The following is a 21,548-nucleotide window of genomic DNA, read 5'->3' as shown; positions in this document are numbered from 1 at the left end:
CACACATATATTTAATTAATTGGTATTACTAGTGGTGTTGAGTGCCTGATTAGATGCTTTGTAATGTTGTAAAATTGTCTGACTAACTTTATTGTAACTTTCCTTTTTGCAGGTAAGATATGGGTGATTGCTGAATGTACTGGAGGTGGTGGCAAGGTGGTCTCCATGGTCTACATTAGTCTGCAAGCAAGGGAATGCCTACGTGAAGTGGTTTGGCTGGGGTGGTCTGAGGTGGCATGTCCTCCCCCTTTCTCCAAGTCCCCTGACATCCATCTCCCTGACATCATCACCCACCGTCACTGGATCAACCTGAAACCCCTTATATATGGGACATGGCACAGCACCACTACGTTCTGAAAACACATGACTTTCAATAACTTGCGTGGCACCAAGAAAGGTCTGCCGCTGCTCTGAACCTTCTGTTAATGTGACATCATTCATACTTGAAGCTGTACACATCCCTTTGTTTCTATTTTCTTTATTGATGTCACCCAAACTTCAACTTTCTGTATGCCCCTGAACTCACACAAATTGTAAATTGCAATGCGCCATTTAACCAGTGGTGTAGTCTAGTTAGTTAGTTGTAGTGGTGGGTATACTGTGAGCAACCCCAAATGTTATTAAATACGTATCCTTGCCTATTTTAAATGGGTATACTGAGATGATGATGCTTTTTAAATGGGATTACTGTGTAGTCCTGTGTATCACGTAGACTATACCATACCACGGTCATTTAACTGCCTTGGTATTTAAGTCAGAGGCCATTGCTTAGTATTTAACTGTAGCCTACACAAAGATGTAGACATTACAAGAATATTAATATCAGAATAATTATTGGTTGATACTAAATCAATATTGAATGTTTTTTTTTATTTCTTTTGTGTGATATAACATTCAGAATGCTCCAACATGACTGGTCTTCAATCAGCCAAAGAGGACGCATCGTAACTCCTCTCCTAGTTACCAGAATTAAATTTAAATCTCTCACTTTGGCCTATAGGACACTGACTGGATCTGCTCCTTGTTATTTTAATTCAATGATCAAGATATACATCCCCAACCGCCCACTGCGGTCTTCTGATGAGCGTCTGTTGTGTCGACCAGTCTTAGGTCAAATTCAAGACTCTTTTTCTCAGTGGTTCCATGTTGGTGGAATGAGTTGCCCAGTGCTCTTCGTTCTTGTGATAGTTTTTGGTCTTTTAAGCACTTCTTACCAACCATTATGGTTTGTATGCAGTAGTACTGTTTTATTTTCATTATATATTTTATTACAAAAAATATATTACATTGTTTATTATTGATATTCTCCTTAATGTAGTCTTACCATGTTTTTGTTATTATATTATTGATTTAATGGGCATTATCATTTATTATTGCTTTCCCCCCTCATTTTCATTGTTTATTTCATTAGGCTATTGATTGATCCCTGTTTTAAGTATTATATTGTTTTGTATTTGTTAAGGGTAACCATAACCATCATCATCATAATGTGGTATTTTCTTATGCACTTGAAACAAAGAATAAAAATGTTTCTTTAAACGTAGTACCACTTTAAACACATCACACACTGAACAGCAAAGTAGCTTCCTGATAATGTGTAAAATGTTTATAGAGTATCCTGATGTAGTAGGTCCATGTTCTCATATTTTTACAGCTGACATGAAGGCTGCAGTATTACATTTTTGATTTATAATGGAGCACCCGATCTCTGGTGAAAGACTAGCAAGCATGTGGTAGAGGCATACGATTACAGACATATTGAGAGAGCCTATAAATGAGTTGTCACAGTTTTCAATTTAGACGTATTATTTTGAAATGATGTATGTCTACGGGAGGATTTACACATCACTGGCAAGACCTGATCAAATCATACCAATGCAAAATGCTTCTCCAGCAGTGCAATCGCAGGTAACAATGATACCTTAACGCATTTTCAGATACCGCTGTTCTGAGCATACTAAGCAAATTGGCCATTTGTAACTTTGAATCCCTCCTCATGTTAAGCTATGGTCCAATAATGTGTTCACTAAAACACAAGTAACGTTATTTGTCGGGCTGATTCATGAATGGGCATTCCAAGGTTGTCGACCTAGCAGGCTAGGTGGCGTTTATTGCCATTCGCAAAACTAAGCAAGAGTTAACGTTAATGAAACTTAACATCGCCTTCTCCAGTGACAAAGTGTATTCAAATGAAGTTGCAACGATGATGGCGGCAATCACTGGTTACGTTATACCATTTGAAACAAGTAGGACTGTAAATGATGGTGACTATGGCTAATGTCACTTCGGATCAATATAGCAGAGCCCTTTTACTTTACCTATCAACTGGCTAATGCTAGCATGATGTAGCATGCTATGAGCTAATATACTTAGCATCTACGAAAGAACAGCACATATCTTTTTTCACAAAGAATCGGTCACAACTAACAACGATGTCTCTTACAAACAACTACACAATGTATGACTATCAATATGTATTTAGTCAGACTGTGATACGATATAGCCTAATGATAATAACAGCAACACTTATTTAGGTTAGATTATGTGTCGAAATCAGGTGTCGTTAAAATAAGTGAGCGATGACGTGGTAGTGTCTGCAGCCTAGACGGTAAAACATAATGGACAAAGCGTCGTGTCTGCAGCCAGGCAGCTGTCAATCATAGGTGTAAACACGCCCTTTTTAGATTTGTTAATATAACATTAAAAAAAAATATTTCAGCGAGAAAAGAAAAATTGTGTGTATTGAAGCATCTTGAAAACTTTTTTTCTAATAAAAAGTTGTTGATACAAAAATAGTTTTAGGTGAGAAAAGTGACACAGAAAGTTGGCTACTTGGCCATTGAAATACATGGGGATGGGCGGAGTTACACATTGTACTGCAGCCAGCCACCAGGGGGCTCTGGACTAACGCTCGCATCACTCTTAACAGACGGCACACTGTCCAGTTCTATATATACAGTCTATGGCATGCATACTGTAGCTACATGAATCACAGCTAAGATCCTTGGTTGCTATGAAGGCCAGTCGTTCTAAATGGATGGTTGCTATGGCCAAAGGCCAGTTATCTCTGCCGTTGTCAAGCGGGCATATCCTAACTTTATCTTATTTTAAACATCTCTATTTTACTTAGCCTACTTCCATACAGTGACTCCCATTAAGAAGTGGCCACTTCATTCGCGCTTACCGTGATTCACGCAGCAACATTATTAAATTAATCTGTCACCATATGCCTATGCCAACGTTTGCAAAGAGGAGAATCTTTTAATTTGTTACATTTAATGTACATGTAAACAATGAGTAGGCTAGTTTTGGTTGTTGTTGGTGGTGTTACTGCATCCCTTAGTTATGCCTACAATGCAAAATTGTTCCCTCGTGATTGTTAGACGCATTTCAAAACATCGCGACGTGAAATGCCACCACAAAACATTGTTTGTGAATTGGTCTTATTAGGAGTCCTCGCTTAAGCTGTCACAGACTCAGGCGCTACTTTTAGGGCTAAAATGCTTCCTGAATTACTCTTAGTAAAAAAAAATAGGAGTCCGAAAGTTATGAGTGACGAAGTTAAGAGTACAAGCATCTCATTTCAAATGACCATGGCATTACGCTAAACAACATAAATCCCATAATGTTACAGCAACATCTCCTCCCTATGACATAGCTAGCCAGCTTCTAGCCACACAAGAAAGAATGATGTTAAATCTCCGTTTAGCATTTTAATAACAGAAGGGGCACATTTATGTGGACCACTACAACATGACTCATTATGTCTGTAACTCTATAAAACACTTACTTTCATAAAGGAAGCACACCATCCAGCACATACACATGGAAACCAATATTTTAGGTACTTGGCCACGAACTCAAAACGTGTCTCTCTGAAGCTCTGTTCTAGAATCTTTGCTCTGAACGCTGTGTTGCTAAGCAACATCAAATAAACAAAATGAGAGTCTTTTCAAGGTATTAAAAGTGTACGTGTGATTACGAATGGATGTGTGTGGTTTGCAATTAGAATAAACAAGAAATAACATTTCAAATAATTTCCCATGATAAATGACATAATATTTGCACCTTCCTTACTTGTGAAGCTCACACCGTACAAGTACACTAGTGAAATGTAATACAACGTTGCCACCTAGCGTTCACATGGACCCTTTCAAGAGAGTTCCATTATCAGCATCATAGTTGGCCCCACAAGACTTCCTTTTTAACATTCCATATGTTATCTTAATGCAGAGGAAGTAGATTGGGGCCCAAATAGAACGTTCAAGCATTGTTTTTGTTTTTATTGATGAAAGGGTCCATAGTCTATTTAACATTAACGATTGCTTGCTTATTCTTTCGTCAACTCCATGCTTTTAGGAAAACAATCTTTTTATCATAGTTCCCTCTTCAATGAGCGATTACCAGCTCGTTTTTGTAACAGAGATAGCTGTTTATTGTCCCTAGGTTTACAGAAACACCTATTCATATTAATACGTAGCCTATGGAGTGCTGCCGACCACTGTTCATTACGGCCCAGAATGCCTTGCATGTCTTTACAACAAAACAACACAGTAAAACCTAAATGCCCGTAAACATATGCATTTGCATACTTGTAACATTTTTAATAATACTCTCCCATCATGATATTTAACAATAATGAAAAATTTAATTTGAATACTGTCAATGTGAAAACAACTCTATTATGTAAGCGATATATAGCTACTGTTCTCCTTGCAATTTCAGTTCGTAAGTCCATACTATCCCATGGCAGAGCAAGGATTTCATGAGTGGGCAATGTTGCCCGGAGACATTGTGGCTTCCCAGAGGCATTGAGCATATTTTGAAGGCATTGTGATAGAAGGTGAATGGTGTGAAGGTGAATGGTGAGAGTTACCAAATACCTGTGGGTGGTTTGGGTGGTTTGCAAAATGATGGAAATTTTTGGAATATTTTTTTTTTTTTTAGCTTATGCACCCTCACATTGGAGACCCCAGTTCATATACAAAATTTAGTATCGATATGTGACAGTGTTCCTGAGATATGGACGACTTCCTGTTTCGGAGCTTCGCCGCCGATTTCGTTTGGCTGTGACGGGCAAACGCTTTCGAAAATCAAAAATCCTTCCGGTAACTTTTGTGAGGCTTGGTCCAAGGATAATGTACGTCAAGTTTCGTGGCGTTCGGACCAAATTTGTGACCTGTGAAAATTTAGTTTCGCTTTCTGTTCAATCCAATATGGCGGACAAACGACATGCCCACCTGACGTCATCTTCGCGACCAACTTACACCGGTACTGACCGGACGTTTTAAAGTTGGAACGGTGTCTCTGTCTCAAAGGGCCTAATAATGAGACGGGAATAATAATAATAAATATAACCGCAAGCGGTGATTTACGGGGTCCGAGCAAAACGAACATGAGGTAGGTAGCTTTTTAGTTTTACATATGCTTTGATTGTTTGGGCCCAATTGTTCAAAAGAAACGTGATCGGATTTCGGTTATTGGATTTCAGTTACCGGATTTCGGCTATCGGATTGGATCAAATCTTGAAAATGGCTTGTTCAAAGGGAAACAAGGATCCTGAAATTGGATTAGATCACATAATCTATTCTTGGTTTTGATCTGGATAAAACCTTCACTTTGTGTTGTTCAAAACTTTTGAGTTGGATTGGAATAAATTTGATGCATAAAATTAGGATTACCCTGTGCTGTAACGTTATAGTGTGCTAACCAGGGTGTAAAAACCTGAGTGGGGGATGATTTTGAAGTTTGTAACCCCCCCCCCCCCCCCAAAAAAAAAAAAAAAAAAACCTTTGTAACATTTTAGTTTTAGTTTACTGTGGTGTATGACTTTAAACAGCGAGTGTGTTTGGTATGATGATCAGCTCCTCTAATGCAGGGTAGGACTACGTTTTGACAAGCATACAAATTCACCTTGTTCTTGCCCCATCTGAAATTACTCCTCTACTTTTGCTGCCTCCATCCTTTCTGTATTTGTTGCAAAAAAACGTTCTATATGATTGCACTGAAGTCTTAAGTTAGTGAATTGGCTAACAGTGTTAGTTGCGTAGGCTACGTGCATTCTCTCTCCTGCTGATTTGCGTTCAGTAGCCAAGTGCGTAATATTGCAAAAGTTGAAAAAATAAATGTGTTTATTGTAGCCTACAGAAAATAAATAGCCTACTATCATACTGTCAGTTAATTGGCTACAGTGCAGTGAAGAGTTTGGAGAGTAACGGCTCCCACACACAGCTGCGTGCATCGCGTTGCTGGAGACGCATCCCATTCACTTTAAATGGGCTCACGTGATCCGTTGCCGAACTGAATTGTGGGTCCGTCCCGTTGCGTTTCTCCCGCTGCTCGCGTTGAGGAGTTCAGCTGTTGCTGCACCGACAGACGGCACCGGCCAATCAAGCCAATCTACGGACGGCACCAACCAATCACATTACGGTTTTACTTCAAGTCATTTGTATAGCTACCGTCGGGAACACCCACTGGAATGCGTTGACGGAACGCAGCTGTGTGTGGGAGCCGTAAAGTTATAAGGGCAACTTGGAAGTTTTATGAAAATAATTTACGAACCAGAACATAAAGACCATGAAGCTTCTATTTCTTGCAGCTGTTAAAATACCCACCAACATTCGTTTTTGCAGTACAGATTATTTTCAGAAAGTTATTTGTCTACTAGGCCTAGCCTAGGCTACTGGCTGATTTATCAAACGAGTGCTTTCTCGTTCGTCCTCCTACAGGTGTTTCGATAGAGAGCCATTGAATAAGCGATGCCAAGCAATTTCTGTAACACTTTTTGTGACATTCAGCAAATATCTCCTCATTTAATGTAAGTTCCTTCGGACAATAGGCCTATACGTTCTACTCTACGTACCGTTGTCCTCCATCTCAGTTGCATCAGTTTTCTAATTTTGAAGGTTCTAAAATATGACTATATGCTTCACTGAATCCTTCTCGTATTTTCATTTGTCCAGCTAACTTTTCCATTGAAACTAGCCATTTATGATGGATTACACACTCGACATTCTGAAATGTCCTGCACGATCAAGGCCAAATTAAGTTATCACGCAGCCACTGTGTCAGCACAGCAGCATGAGTGCTGACGGTGACGGTGCGTTTCTGATGTCAGATTATTATGTAGGCTAGCCTACTAGACTGTTCTCACGTTGCAGTGCTTTACTTATATGAAGTAGCATTAATCAATATGCAGGGCAGATAAATGTTGTCCCCACTGGGGATAAAAATAATTTAGCAGAGGTAGGGATAGGAAAACCAGAGGGGGGGGAAATCCTCACCATCCACCCCCCCCCCCCCCCTACAAATCGCACCCTGGTGCTAACCTCCACAACCTAATAGTATTCTAACAATACCCTATTCTAGTGTGCTAACCTCCACAACCCAACAGTATTCTAACAGTAGTATTCTAGTGCACTAATCTCCACAACTCAATAGTATTCTAACAATACTCTATTCTACAGGACTATGCATTTGTCATGCATAAGATGAAGGGTCTGATGATGGAAGGCAGTGTTTCCCACAGAATGGAATTGTATTTGTGGTGGTAGGTGAAGGGGGGTGGGGGTGGTTCTGTGTTGGAGTCAATAAGATGAACAGCAGCTATAATTATGCAGTTATACTTGCCTTGCACGACAAGTCCTGACAAGTAGCTGTAACGTTATAGTGTGCTAACCTCCACAACCCAACAGTATTCTTAACAGTATTCTATTCTAGTATGCTAACCTCCACAACCCAACAGAAGGAACTGTAGGGGGCGATGTGGGTCGAGGTAGAGTGAGTGTGTGGCGAGCAGGCAGAGCCTCGGTCAGAAGGCTCAATGGTATGGAGTGATGACACGGAGATGGCAGGTTTCGGTGCAACACAAGTGAACTTTATTTGAGTTTCAATTCATCTGTTCTTTTGTTCTTTACTTGTACTGTATGTGTGCTGCATCAAAGAGGAAACAAACAGAAAATGGAGTAGTCAGTGAAATGGGGTAAATCAGTACAGATCCCAACTCACAAACAAACCAATTGACATTTGAACAATAAACTGAAATCATATGGCTATATAAGGTACAACTAAACAATACTTGACATCCCAAGTCAACCAACATCACCTAATCATCTCTCACATGGGACTCCAACACACCAAACCAACAAACAAAGACCTTAACTTTACACATGATGGCAGAGCTACTCTACAAACTGATAAACATCACAAAAGTCATAGTGAGGGTCATTAAAGTGATTACTTACGTTAACTCAAAGACGCACACAGAGCAGGACCCACTGGAGTGCTGGGTTGAGATGAACAAAAGAGTGAACTGAGGGCGAGCAAACAATTTATCCTGGTCTGAGCCCCTGCTCTGGAGCTACAGGGTTTCCCAGCAGGTAAACTGGGTGTGGTTAGGTGGCAGAGCCAAACAATCCTGCAATTTCTCCACAGCACTTTCACCTCAAGCCCTCCTTACACTGACAGACTTTGGAAAGATTTGCAAAGATTTTTGAAAGACTACAGTCTCAGACCCTCTCACATATAAAGACAAGTAGTAGAGTTTTAAGTCACAGACTATGATTTTGCAATGACTAGGGATCTTGCAGGGTCACTATTCACAAGACTGCAACACGATTCCTTTAAATCATTACCCATCGTGCAATAGATAAACAGGAACTGAAAATTATAGCCTACTAAACTCAAAGTTGTATTTATACATAGAAATATAAATATGATAGACATAATGATGAAGGAAAAATAGTAAACAAAGAAGTTCCCCTGAATGTAATAGATAGTCCCGGCATTCTGATTCTTGGCAACTGATGAGTGTGAATGTTGATTGGCTGATGTCATTCAGGTGCTGTTCAATGGTGTGAATCTTAAATGACAAATCCTAAAGCTCTAACAGGGATTCGAACACCCAACCTAAGAAACACCAGTACAAGGCATTATACCACTGAGCCACTAACAATCATACACATTGGGCAGTCACATTCACATGGTGAAAATGTGGGTTGGTAAACACACAAGAAAAACTCCAAGCATACATTTGACAATAAAATGAAGGGCTTTCCTGAAAGAGTACACCTGAAATCTTTTTGAAATTCTGGGGCAATTAGACATTTGTAGAGATGAACACTAATGGATGAAATATAAATATGATAGACTTAATGATGAAGGAAAAATAGTAAACAAAGAAGTTCCCCTAAATGTCAGAGTGTCTCGGCATTCTGATTCTTGGCAACTAATGACTGTGTATGTTGATTGCCTGATGTCATTCAGGTGCTGTTCAATGGTGTAAATCTTCAATAACCAATAGTATTCGAGCTAGAGCCTAAAGCACTACCGGGGATTCGGACTCTCAACCTAACAAACACCAGCACTAGGCATTATCCCACTGAGCCACTGACAATCCTACATGTTTGGCAGTCACATTCACATGGTGAAAATGTGTGTTGGCAAACACACAACATCAAGAAAATTCCTAGCATACATTTGACAATAGAATTAAGGGCTTTATAAAAAGGAGTACAGATCTGAAAATGTGCACTGTTAATGGTATCCACATAATGATGGTTGTATGGTTGTTCTCCAAGGGAAAAAATGTACTCATATAGGAATATAGGAGAAATGGGCTGAGTGGTCGAACTTTATTGGTCTATATCTCTGAAATGGAACAACATATCCAAATTCTTTTGATAACTTTTGTGAGGCTTTGTCTAAACATTGTCTGTGAGAATTTTGGTGAAGATTTGATAATTTTTGAAGCCTGTGAAACTTTTTATGATGTTTGGCTTTTCACTGAAATTGTGGCAAAAGTAAACATTTTTAGACCAGGGTGAAAAAGATGCATCTAAATGTAGAGAAAGAATTTTGAGTCTAGGTCAATCTGGTAAGGAGAAATAAGCATTTTTGACAAGAGCGCCACCTTTGGGTGCAGTACCCAAATTTTGGGTTATGGGTAGTGGGGGGTACTGGTAACAATACTTGAAAATGTGAAGTTTCTAGGACTTACGGTTTATAGGAATATAGGTGATCTAGGAAAAATGGCCTAAGTGGTCTAACTTTATTGGCCTATATCTCTGAAATGGAACGAAATATCAAAATTCTGAGCGATAACTTTTGTGAGGCTTGGTCTAAACATTGTCTGTGAGAATTGTGGTGAAGATTTGATTATTTTTGAAGAGCGTGAAACTTTTTATAATGTTTGGCTTTTCCATGAAATTGTGTCAAAAGTAAACATTTTTAGACCATAAGACCAGGGCCAAAAAGATGCATTTAAGTTTAGAGATTAATATTATAAAATAATTTTGAGTCTAGGTCAATCTGGTAAGGACAAATTAGCATAATTAACTTTTTTTTCACCTTTGGGTGCAGTACCCCCAAATTTTGGGTTATGGGTAGAGGGGGGTACTGGTAACCATACCTGAAAATTTGAAGAGTTTTGGAGTTACGGTTTAGGCTGCAGTATGACTTTTACAGAATTTTGGCCAAAAATGAACGGTACAGAAACAATAGGGGTCCTGCAGCTACGCTGCTCGGACCCCTAATAATAATAATAATAATAAAACTTAAGAAGAACAATAAGTGTGCTGCTTTGCAACTTAATTAGGCAGATAGCAGACCGGCGGTGGTGTGCCACTTGTGTTCCGCTTTAATTTGAACTTTTTATTTGTCTTGAATATTAAGAAAAGTTAATAAAATGATATATAGAGTATAACTAAACAAACAAAAAAGATTTTAGACCAATAGTGGCAAAATAGTGGGCAATTTGTCTGCAACCCGCCAGAGAACCGATGAGCAAAATGCCAGCGGACCGCCAGTTATGCCCCCAATGGGCCGACAGTGGTCCGCCAGCCTCTTGCTATCTGAGGTGTCCGCAGTAAACATCACAACGCTTTGAACTGTGGGTAATTCCCTTTTGGTGAAGTCTTCACTGATGCAGACTCACGGAAAGCGCTCAGTAAGTGTGTACTCAAACCCTCACGGCCTTTGAAATGTGACATTGGGGCAGCCCTAAGCCCTAACAAATTTCGCGAGAACGTGCAGCAAAGTCTGTGAGTCCGGACTTTGGTGTTGGGCCAGAGATTTTAGAACAGCTAAGGGGCGTTGTTAGGCACGACACACTAGCGGAGTAAAATCCCCCTTAGCTGTTCTCAAATCAGTGTAACAGACTGAGTGGCTTATTGCTTTTCTAAAACGGTTACTACATATCTGGCAGAATTCATAAAATAAAGCCACAGCAACGTCAGCAATGTCGAGACGCAGCTACTTTAACTTTTGTATAAAGTTATGGTAGCGCAGTAGCCTAATATAAAACAAAATACGGTCAAGGTGTATGTTTATGCTAGAATTTACAACAGCATCGAACGCGATTCAGCCAATCATAATCAAGGATCAGAGTTATCCATTTTAGAATACACAGATAAACACTGAGTCGTCTTAGTGTGGGCTGTGACTATAGACAAAGTCCTTTTAAGCAAGTCCCTCCGCTCAGCGGTCATATTGCAATGCTTTTTGGGCCTTTATCGGGCATCTATTTCGGCAGAAATGCACATGCCCAAGGCTTCACGACACCAATCTTGCTCCAGTGGCGAGATCACAACACATGGTTGGCACAATGTCTTCACAACACACCACATTATTGGCTCAATGTACAGTGTGTGTGTGTGTGTGTGTGAGTGCGTGTGTGTGTATGTGTGAGTGAGTGTGTGTGTGTATGCGTGAGTGTGTGTGTGTGTGTGTAGTGTCCTCCCTCCTCTAAGCCAGCACTGTTCCAGGGCGATATATGGAGCTGTCTGCCCCTAAATCCTGCCTGCTCTTGTTCTCCAGCTTGTCCACTCTGTAATGGTCAGCTATATTTCTATTCCTCTCTCTCCCTCTTTTACTTCCCCAACACATCTCTCTTCCTTTCCATCACTGTCTCTCTATCCCTCTCTTCCTCCCTCTATTACAGCCCTAACACAGCACTCTTCCTCATTCTCTCTCTCTACCTTCATCACATTTCAATCTCTTACTCTCTGTCCTAGGGTCCTCATCAGTTTCAGCTGTCCAGCCCTCTGAGTGTTTGATTGTTCACTCTCCCTCCCTTGGTTTGGGTTTCTAGCAGAACTTTTCTTTAAGTTAAGTTATACTTCATTTGTCCTGCAGGAAATGTGTCCTCTGTATTTTGCCCATCTGGGGTGTGGGGGAGGATGCGGGGATGAGACACAGTGTTCCTACCTGAACAGCAACTTCCTATGGTTGTTTTTACAAGCGATAAAAGCTGTTCGGCCCTTTAAAGAGTTTATGTGCCATCAAAATGATTTTCGAAATGGTATTTCAAGGTAAGAAAACTTTTTAGGGGGCCTTTTAGGGGGCCTTTTTAGGGGGCCTTTAAGTCCAAAGTCGCATGTTCTAATGGGCACCCAAACCACATGTTCTAATGGGCACCCAAATCACACAAGGCACATGTTCCAATGGGCACCCACACCACATGAGTCACATGTTCTAATGGGCACCCAAACCACATGTTCTAATGGGCACCCAAACCACATGAGCTACATGTTCTAATGGGCACTACATGAGTCACATGTTCTAATGGGCACCCAAACCACATGAGCCACATGTTCTAATAGGCACCCAAACCACATGTGTTCTAATGGGCACCCAAACCACATGAGCCACATGTTCTAATGGCACCCAAACCACATGTGTTCTAATGGGCACCCAAACCACATGAGCCACATGTTCTAATGGCACCCAAACCACATGTGTTCTAATGGGCACCCAAACCACATGAGCCACAGCTCACTGTCTCTCTTTCTCTCTGTTTATCTTTTCACTGTCCTTTTAGTAATTTGTCTTCTTTCTCTCTCCATCCCCTGTTCTCCATCCCTCTCTTTCTTCTCTCTGTCTTTTATATCCTCCCTCAGGTATTTAGTGGGATTTATGTGCTATTCTGCTGTTCCAATTGGCCGTTCCAAATGATTGATGGCTTTAATTCTGCTCTCCAGGACAGGGACCTGTCAATCACAGCAAGGAGGACCCACCCTCAGGCTGTGTGTGTGTGTGTGTGTGTGCACTGGTTTGAGGGTGTTTCTCCCCCTGTACGCACACACACACACACACACACACAGAGACTCCTAACCAGTCTCACTCATACAGGCCTGCTGGTTGTATTGCTTTATGGTAGTTACTTATGAGCGATGAGTGATGACTTTAATGATTAGTGTTTATGAGATGTTTGATGTGATGGCTTAAGTGATGAGTGTTTATGAAATGGTTGATGTGATGGCTTAAGTGATGAGTGTTTATGTTTGATGTGATGGCTTAAGTGATTAGTGTTTATGAGATGTTTGATGTGATTGCTTAAGTGATGAGTGTTTATGAGATGTTGATTTGATGGCTTAAGTGATGAGTGTTTATGAGATGTTTGATGTGATGGCTTAAGTGATGAGTGTTTATGTGATGTTTGACGCATAATGGGTATTACTGTAAACTGACTCGGGACCAGCCAATCCATCTCTGTCATCAGGTAATGCTCAATGGCTACACAACTCATTCAACAGTGTTTGACACGCACGCACGCACACCAATATTCAGTTATGATCACATGTTTTGTTTAGCAGCACACACAGGACTGTGTAATAGGTATGTGTGTGTTTGTGTGTGTGTGTGTGTTTTTTTGTGTGTGTGTGTGCGTGTGTGTGTCTTTATTTGTCTGAAGAAATAAAGAAGAAAACTCCATTGGCATATACTGTAAATGTGCTTGTGAAATGTGTCTTTGTATTCAGACTGATAGGAAGGATCTAATTATTTTTGATTTGATGTGAAAATCAGTAGTCAAAGGAACACAAAGAACATAGGACCCTGGGAATATAGAACCCTTGGAACATAGGACCCTGGGAATATAGAACCAGAGAGCGTCAAAGCGGAGCGAGAGGCGCAAACGTTCGACAATTTCCGCGTCCGATTATTGCAAGGGGGAGGGGGGGGAATCCCCCTTTATGCAGACCAGAGTAAACCCCCCACTTACCAATAAATTGGTCATTATGTCTGGATTTGTTGAGGGTTTTTTGGAAATTTTTGTCATAATCTGTAAGTGTTTGGGATCATTTCAAGCCTAAAAGTGTAATTTTTTAGTGTTCGGATTTGTAATAAAATAACTTAATATCAGACCATGCTGCTGCCAGTTACTGTCCGGTAGTTAGCAGGCTAGCTAGCCTCTTAGCTAAGGTAACATTTTAAACGGAGAAGTGTAATTTCTTTGAAATGACAACTAGCTGAATAACATTACTGACATTAGTTAAAGTGGATAGTTTATACTCAAGTGAATTTGGAACAGTATATTAAGTTTAAGCGAAGTCCTTCAACTACTAGTCACTTGTTAGCGCATAGCTGTATTGCCATAGCTACTCCCATCCACTTATATAGCATTTTAAGCTAGTGTTAGCTAGCTAGCTCGGTTCACATGACTAATTAAATTATTCATATCATGTCCTAAAGAATGGTTCATTGGTATCATACATGATTATAGACAATAATACTGTGAACACAATTATGTTTATCTGTTCTTATTGCTTATTAAGAGAGAAAGTTTATTTAGTGAAGTAAGGTGACACTCCCACTTATGCAGACCGGAACTGCTCCCATAGTAACGAATTACGTTGCTCTATCTTGCTAGTAATCAAGGATCTTTGATAGAACCCTGGGAACATAGAACCCTGGGAGAGACAGGATTAATGGTTGGTATTGTGTTTGTTTGTGTCTGTTTGTGTGTGTGTGTGGGAGAGAAAGACAGAGAGGCAGAAGAGGCCATGTAAGTGGTAAAGAGGGCTGCACTAGGCACAGGCAGCTGCTTCAGATATGGACCCTGCTTTGATCCACCTGCTCATTGGAGACCCTCTCTCTAACCCCCCCCCCCCCCCCCCCCCCACACACACACACACACCAAGCATGCCTGGCTTTAAAGGCTATTGACCCCCACCGGCCCCTGCTTCTTATGCGGCTGTACTCTGAGGGGGAGAGGTATGGCTGTGTCTGCATTAACCGCTAGTGCTAAGCTTAGGCTGTGTGTGCATTAAGTGCTAGTGCTAAGCTCAATTAGGCCCTACTCTAATGTTAAACGATTATCCCCCTCTTTGAGTTTCCTCGTGTGTTTCTGCTTAGCATGGGCAACGGGGTTCAGAGAACAGAGAATCAATGGAGCACTGGGCTGGTCATGGACTCTGATGTATCTGGGAGAGATTGCGGCTGTTCGAAATGGTAAACTGCTGCCTAATATCGGACTGGGGAGCGAGGCAGCAAGTGCGGTTCGAAACTGAAAAAAAAATTCTGCTGCCTTGTCAGATATCTTAGATTTCCCGAATAATGGTCGTTTTTTAAGGCAGCATCAATGTACACTTCATGCTCCCGATCACCCATAATCCTTTGCGCCAATGTCTGAAACAGCTATGAAAAGTAAACAAAGATGACGGATGACATCGGTAATGGCTGCTGAATCTGTTGAAATGTGATTTGTGATTATACCATTGTTGTAACCATTGATAGTGTCCGGTCTGATATATGTGCCACCCGTCAAACTAATGTCTACCGTTAGCCTCCTAGCTTACGGAAGCTAGTTCCGGCTTTTTCTAACACCATACCGTAGTGTTAACCAAAGATTCTAGAGTGATACGCTCATTTTTAAAAGATGCATTCAAACAGTAGGTAATTGATTAATGTAAAACATATTTGGGTGCTGAAATAATCAATTAAGCATACTAATCAAACAGACTTCCTATGAGTAGCCATGATTAAAAGAGAGAGGAAATCTGTTAACTTATATTTCCCTCCTTATGTTTAACCTTTGACCCGGGGAACGCATGTGCGGTGTTTTGGGATATGAGGTCGCTGGAACAGTCGCAGGTGATAATGGAAGCTACGGAGTTGTTCTGTACTGAACTGGAATAAAGTTGTTAAAGTTATATATAAACGTAGTGTTTATTGAGTAACAAAACCCACCAAACCACTGTGGTGCTTATATACTTAGTGTAATACTTGACCAATGGCTGTAACCCTATTACCTCAACCTATTCTTGTACTGATATACGTATTTTTTTTTATATTACCTTGTCTACATTATACATTATTCTCTTATATATGTCCATATTTATTTTATGCTGGTCTCTAGACGTTATTCTTGCACTGTTGCACTGTTGGACTTACTTATTTGCACCATCACCATGCCACGCGTGAATGCACACATTACAATGCACACTGAATTACAGGCTCAGTCCCTGCCTTGTCATGCTTGATCATCCTTAGCACACTATGTTAATATTTGATTTAGTTTATATAGTATATTTAGTATTTAGTATTTTAGTATCATGTTTATCTTCTACTGTCTCTATTGTACAGTGGAGTCTTTTTATATGTTTATTACTTTTTCTGCTGTAAGTGCATGTTGTGTGTGATGTCTGTATGCTACTGAGACCTTGAATTTCCCCTTGGGGATCAATAAAGTATCTATCTATCTATCTACCTATCTATCTATCTGGTGCTAAGCCGGCCCAGACACGAGGTTCATGGGAGGGTTGCTAGAGGTACCGTAAGCCTCTGCTCTCAAGAAAGAACACAACTGCCCCAAAATGGCCTTCTGGAAGTCCATTTTCTGGACAGGTGAGTCCAAAATAGAATGATCTGGTCACAATCCAAATCATGATGTTTGGAGGAAAGCCAACACTATACCAAGAAAAGACCCCTCTCAACAGTGAAGCATGGCGGTGGAAATGTGGAGGTGTGGGGCTGTTTTCTGCCTCTGCAATTGGATTAGTCCATATCCTGGATGAACAGGAAACCATGGATTCTCAGGCCTATCAACAAATTCTTGATCAGAACCTCATGTCCATCAGGGAGATGAAGCTAGGGAGGAAATATATTTTACAACAGGACAATGACCCTATAAGCATTCAAGCAAAATGAATGGCTTAAGATAAAGAGAATTCATACTCTGGATTGGCCCAGTCAAAGTCCAGACCTCAACTCAGTAGAAATGTTTTGGCTAGATCTGAAGCGGGCAGTGCATGCCAGTTCAACCTCCAACCTCTCTCAACTGGCTGAGTTCTGCAAGGAAGAACCTCTCTCAACTGGCTGAGTTCTGCAGGAGGAGGAACCTCTCTCAACTGGCTGAGTTCTGCAGGAGGAGGAACCTCTCTCAACTGGCTGAGTTCTGCAGGAGGAGGAACCTCTCTCAACTGGCTGAGTTCTGCAAGGAAGAACCTCTCTCAACTGGCTGAGTTCTGCAGGAGGAGGAACCTCTCTCAACTGGCTGAGTTCTGCAGGAGGAGGAACCTCTCTCAACTGGCTGAGTTCTGCAGGAGGAGGAACCTCTCTCAACTGGCTGAGTTCTGCAGGAGGAGGAACCTCTCTCAACTGGCTGAGTTCTGCAGGAGGAGGAACCTCTCTCAACTGGCTGAGCTCTGAAGGAGGAGTGGGCAAAAATCCGCAGAGCCAGATGTGAGACACTGTCGGGTACAGAAGACGTTTGGTTGAAGTGGTTGCAAAAGGAGGTGCTACAAGAAATTAACTACATGCGCTCACATTCTTTTGCAAATGTCATATTTGTGTGAACTAAACCACTTTTGTTGAACATATAATGAAACTATATAACTTTCTTTTGTTTCTGTCTATTATTTGGAAGGTCAGCTTTGCCATAGGATTTGGATGTGCATTATTATTTTTTTTGGAAAAAACAACTGAGGGGTCACAATCTTTCAAGCAGCAGTGTGTTTATGTGTGAATGATTGCGCATGCCTGTCAGACTGTGTGTGTGTGCGTGTGTGTGTGTGTGTGTTAGTTGAGGAGAGAGTGTGGAAAGACCCCCAGTGGTCGTGTGAGTTTACAGGAGAGCCATCCAGAAAATGGGAGTCTGAAATCCCTCTATTTGTGGAACTATCAGCAGGCAGCAGTCCACTCAGCACAGCTCCACTGTGAAGCAGAGGAGAGGAGGCCTGGCAAACCATGCAAATCAAATAACAGCCATGACCACACACACACACACCTGCTCACACACAGGCACACACACACACACACGCCTGCTCACACACACAGATGCACACACACACATACACACACTAACACTTGTGAATGCATACGCAGATGAGCACACACAAATATATATGTACATCCTATCCAATCCAGTGCTCCATAAATTGGCCCATTCCCTGCGTGTGTGTCTGTGTTTGTGCTATGTCCATGTGTGTCTGGGATAGAACTGTGCCAAGGGCCTAGAGGAGATCCAGAGCCACCATGTCTGCCAGAGCCATCATGGCCTCCACAGATGCTGATTGTTTTCCCCTCATTCCATTCAGACACACAAAGGGGAAATGACACCAGGAACGCCGCTGGAGCCAGAGACATTAAACCAGCAGAGCCTCTGACATGGAGCGACGCATCAGTCAAGTCAAGTCAAGTCAAGTCAGTTTTATTTTTAAAGCGCATTTAACATGCACATAGTGCAACCCAAAGCGCTCCAACAAACAAGACACATAACAAGACAAATGATGTCGGATGGAGCGGCGTAGTTGATTAATAGGTTATAACAACTAACATAGGATAAAGACACCCTTAATAGGTTATAATAAATACAATAAAGGCGCAGAATATAAAAGACACCCTTAACATAACATTTCCAAAATCATTTTGATGAGACATACCCTCAAAACATATGTTGTAATATGTTTATGTTACTAGAAGGCCTAATTGCTTAATTGTAGGCTACTGTTTTTTTTCCGTGAGGCCCAGTCACAATTGTCCCGCAACATTGTATTCTTTTTCCATGCAGTCCAGTAGCACTGGAAAGTAGCAACGTTTTGCTCCACCGCACACAATTGAGCCCAGCCCGTTCTGCACGCTGCAGTCAGGGGGTTCTGGGAACATAGCACACAGTCCAAGTGTGGCACGCAGCCTGTGAACATGGGGGCAACATATTCCTATTTGGCCCAGGGCACAGGATTGCCTTCCGCCGGCCACGGCTGGGGGAGGACGTTGTGCTACGAGGAGAGTCAAAGGGACGATAGGGAGATCATGGAGAAGACAGAGAAGTAGAGAGACAGACAGGTTGATATAAGACATCTATATTCGGAATGACAGACATCTATATTTGGAATGACAGACATCTATATTTGGAATGACGATGAACAGATGAAGGGAGGAGGTGATGAAGGGAGGAGGTGATGCAGGGAGGAGGTGAGGCAGGGCTGTGTGTTGATATAGAACCTGTTGGGGATCCCCTTGGGGATCAATAAAGTATCTATCTATCTATCTATCTATCTATCTATCTATCTATCTATCTATCTATCTATCTATCTGTCTGTCTGTCTGTTGTCCCAACCCTCGTCATTGGCATTTTTAAGGCGTATGACTGGAATGAAATATAGATACTGCATATATGAATACTGCAAATGAAGGCCCCTAAACACACACATTCACCTCACTCTCACTGAACTCACTGAGACAAGTGGGGCGGACTTAGATGAACACACACTCACTGAACTCACTGAGACAAGAGGAATGGACTCACTGAAAAAAATGGAAATAGGGGGTCTTTGATTTGACACAAATTAATTTAATATATGCAACATGATTGTTTTATATTCCGCTTGCAAACGTGTTTTAATTAAGTAGATTTCAAGAGATAATTTTGAATGCTGGATGTAGACATTTTTCTTGTGTTGATCAAAAGTGAAAGTTTCAAGTTCAGACATACTCCAGAGCAGCAGGTGGCTGTAATGTGTCATTAAAACAATACGTAGTAGTAGAAGAAGAAGTGTTTGAAGCATGGTTTGACCGTTAAAGTTTGGATATCTATCATCAGTGACTGAAGTGGAAGAGAGAATGGCAGATCGAATTAGCCTACTGAAGGGTAAGTTTATCAACCTTATGATCATGTTATATTAGACAATAAGTCTCCTAGCTGTTTTCTTACAGTATTACAGCGTTTCAAAGTTGACCCTTGATGTCTTTGTATTATTTTTTGGTCCGTTTCTTTTTACCAAGTTAATGTTCGCCTAACCAACCAGTTAGCTGCATCTGTTGGGCGGTTGGAAAAATACATAAATCATAGTAAAGCTAAATTGGGGTTGGTTTGGTACAGTCAATTAATTTGTTAACGTTTGAAGCATAATAAGTTGTATGTGAGTGAAAAGCCTGTTAGCCTGTGTGCGCCAAGTGTGTTGCCAGCAAATGGCTGCCTAAAAGCAAGCTAGCCTAGCCACGTGGACAAAAAGCCATTTGCAAAGTTACATTATATAGCATCCAAAAACGTTTAGCCCTAGGAAGTTGTCTCCCATATGATGAAAATATGAAATATAAATATTTTGATTTGTTTGTGCAGGCAAAAAAACAGGTAGTACAGTGTACGCATACAACTTTTTTGTTACTGAGTCTAAGATTTAGTGATGTTACTGTTTGAAGTCACTGAAGTTTGATCTTTTATTTATTTCTGAATTTACTGTTGATAAAATTAATGTCTTATACACCAATAAATGGCTGTTATGCCAGATGTGTGGTGCAGTATGCATATCTTTTGTCTGGCACTGTCGTATGTGTGATGGTATGAAACTAATTTTCTTCCTGCTAATCTTATTTCAGATCAACACGGAATTTCAGAAGAATCACAAGTGTCCCACTTCAATCCAAGTTCCTGTCTCCAAGCAATGATTAAGCAAATTACTGATGTGAGTGATGCAGAGTTTTAATCATGCAAACCTTACAGAGGCTAATATTTTTGATCATGTTGATATTGATACTTCTTCACATATTGTTCTATTATTATTCTATTATTCATCACATCCTAAAATTTGTGATGACCTCGGGAAGAATAAAGTATCTATCTATCTATCTATTTATCTATCTATTGTATTCGTCTAACTTTTTGTTTCTTTTTATCATATGGTCGTTTACAACAGTGGCTGACTTAAACGAAACTTGGATTAACGTGCTAATCAATAATGTTTTTATTTCAGTGTGATATTGATGCTGGCCGAGTGTCTCCTGAAGGGACTCTGTATCTACACGGGGGAAGATCCTGAAAACTTTGTGCAGGAATATGTGGTATGTACATGAACATGTCTTTTCACATTCATTTCTCAATAGGGCTTTGTTAGAGGGTCTCATTTTCTTACTGTTATGTGCATTTGTCTGCCTAATTCAGGGCATGGATGAGGTTGATGTCATTGAAGACAACTGTTGGGGTTTATATCCTGAGAGAACATGAGTCAAGTGAACCAGAGGACATTGGGGTTGTACTCCAAGGAATAAAGTTTTGACAGATCTACATGGCATACCGTTCACTATGATGTCGGAGTTAGTAACCTCATGCACCTGCCCGTGCTCAGATACACCTGTGAGGCATTGCAAAAAATCTTCATGGAGCTGGATGAAGGCAAACTACCAAGGTTGGTTAAAGAACAACCTGTTTCAGTGAATGACTTTCCATTTTTATTTTTTGAAAAAGAAATACTGTTTTTACTATGTTGAAACCTGAAAGGACTATCAATGGCTCAGTGACCACGGGTCATGGAATCTTTTTGTGAATGTTTTTT

At 40.8% G+C, this 21,548-nt stretch overlaps 1 long non-coding RNA gene across 1 annotated transcript; it reads left to right on the top strand.

The window, feature by feature from the left end:
- The first annotated feature begins 19,523 nt into the window (after nucleotides 1–19,523).
- Nucleotides 19,524–21,292, top strand: LOC121709546. Its single transcript, XR_006031976.1, has 4 exons — nucleotides 19,524–19,867; nucleotides 20,596–20,681; nucleotides 20,970–21,057; nucleotides 21,158–21,292. It is a non-coding gene; the product is annotated as an uncharacterized LOC121709546 (long non-coding RNA).
- Nucleotides 21,293–21,548: the final 256 nt, after the last annotated feature.

This window comes from Alosa sapidissima, chromosome 1, assembly GCF_018492685.1.
Source record: "Alosa sapidissima isolate fAloSap1 chromosome 1, fAloSap1.pri, whole genome shotgun sequence".
NCBI lineage: Eukaryota > Metazoa > Chordata > Actinopteri > Clupeiformes > Clupeidae > Alosa > Alosa sapidissima.
The sequence above is the reverse complement of the archived record's forward strand: the minus strand, read 5'-3'. Positions and strand labels throughout refer to the sequence as shown.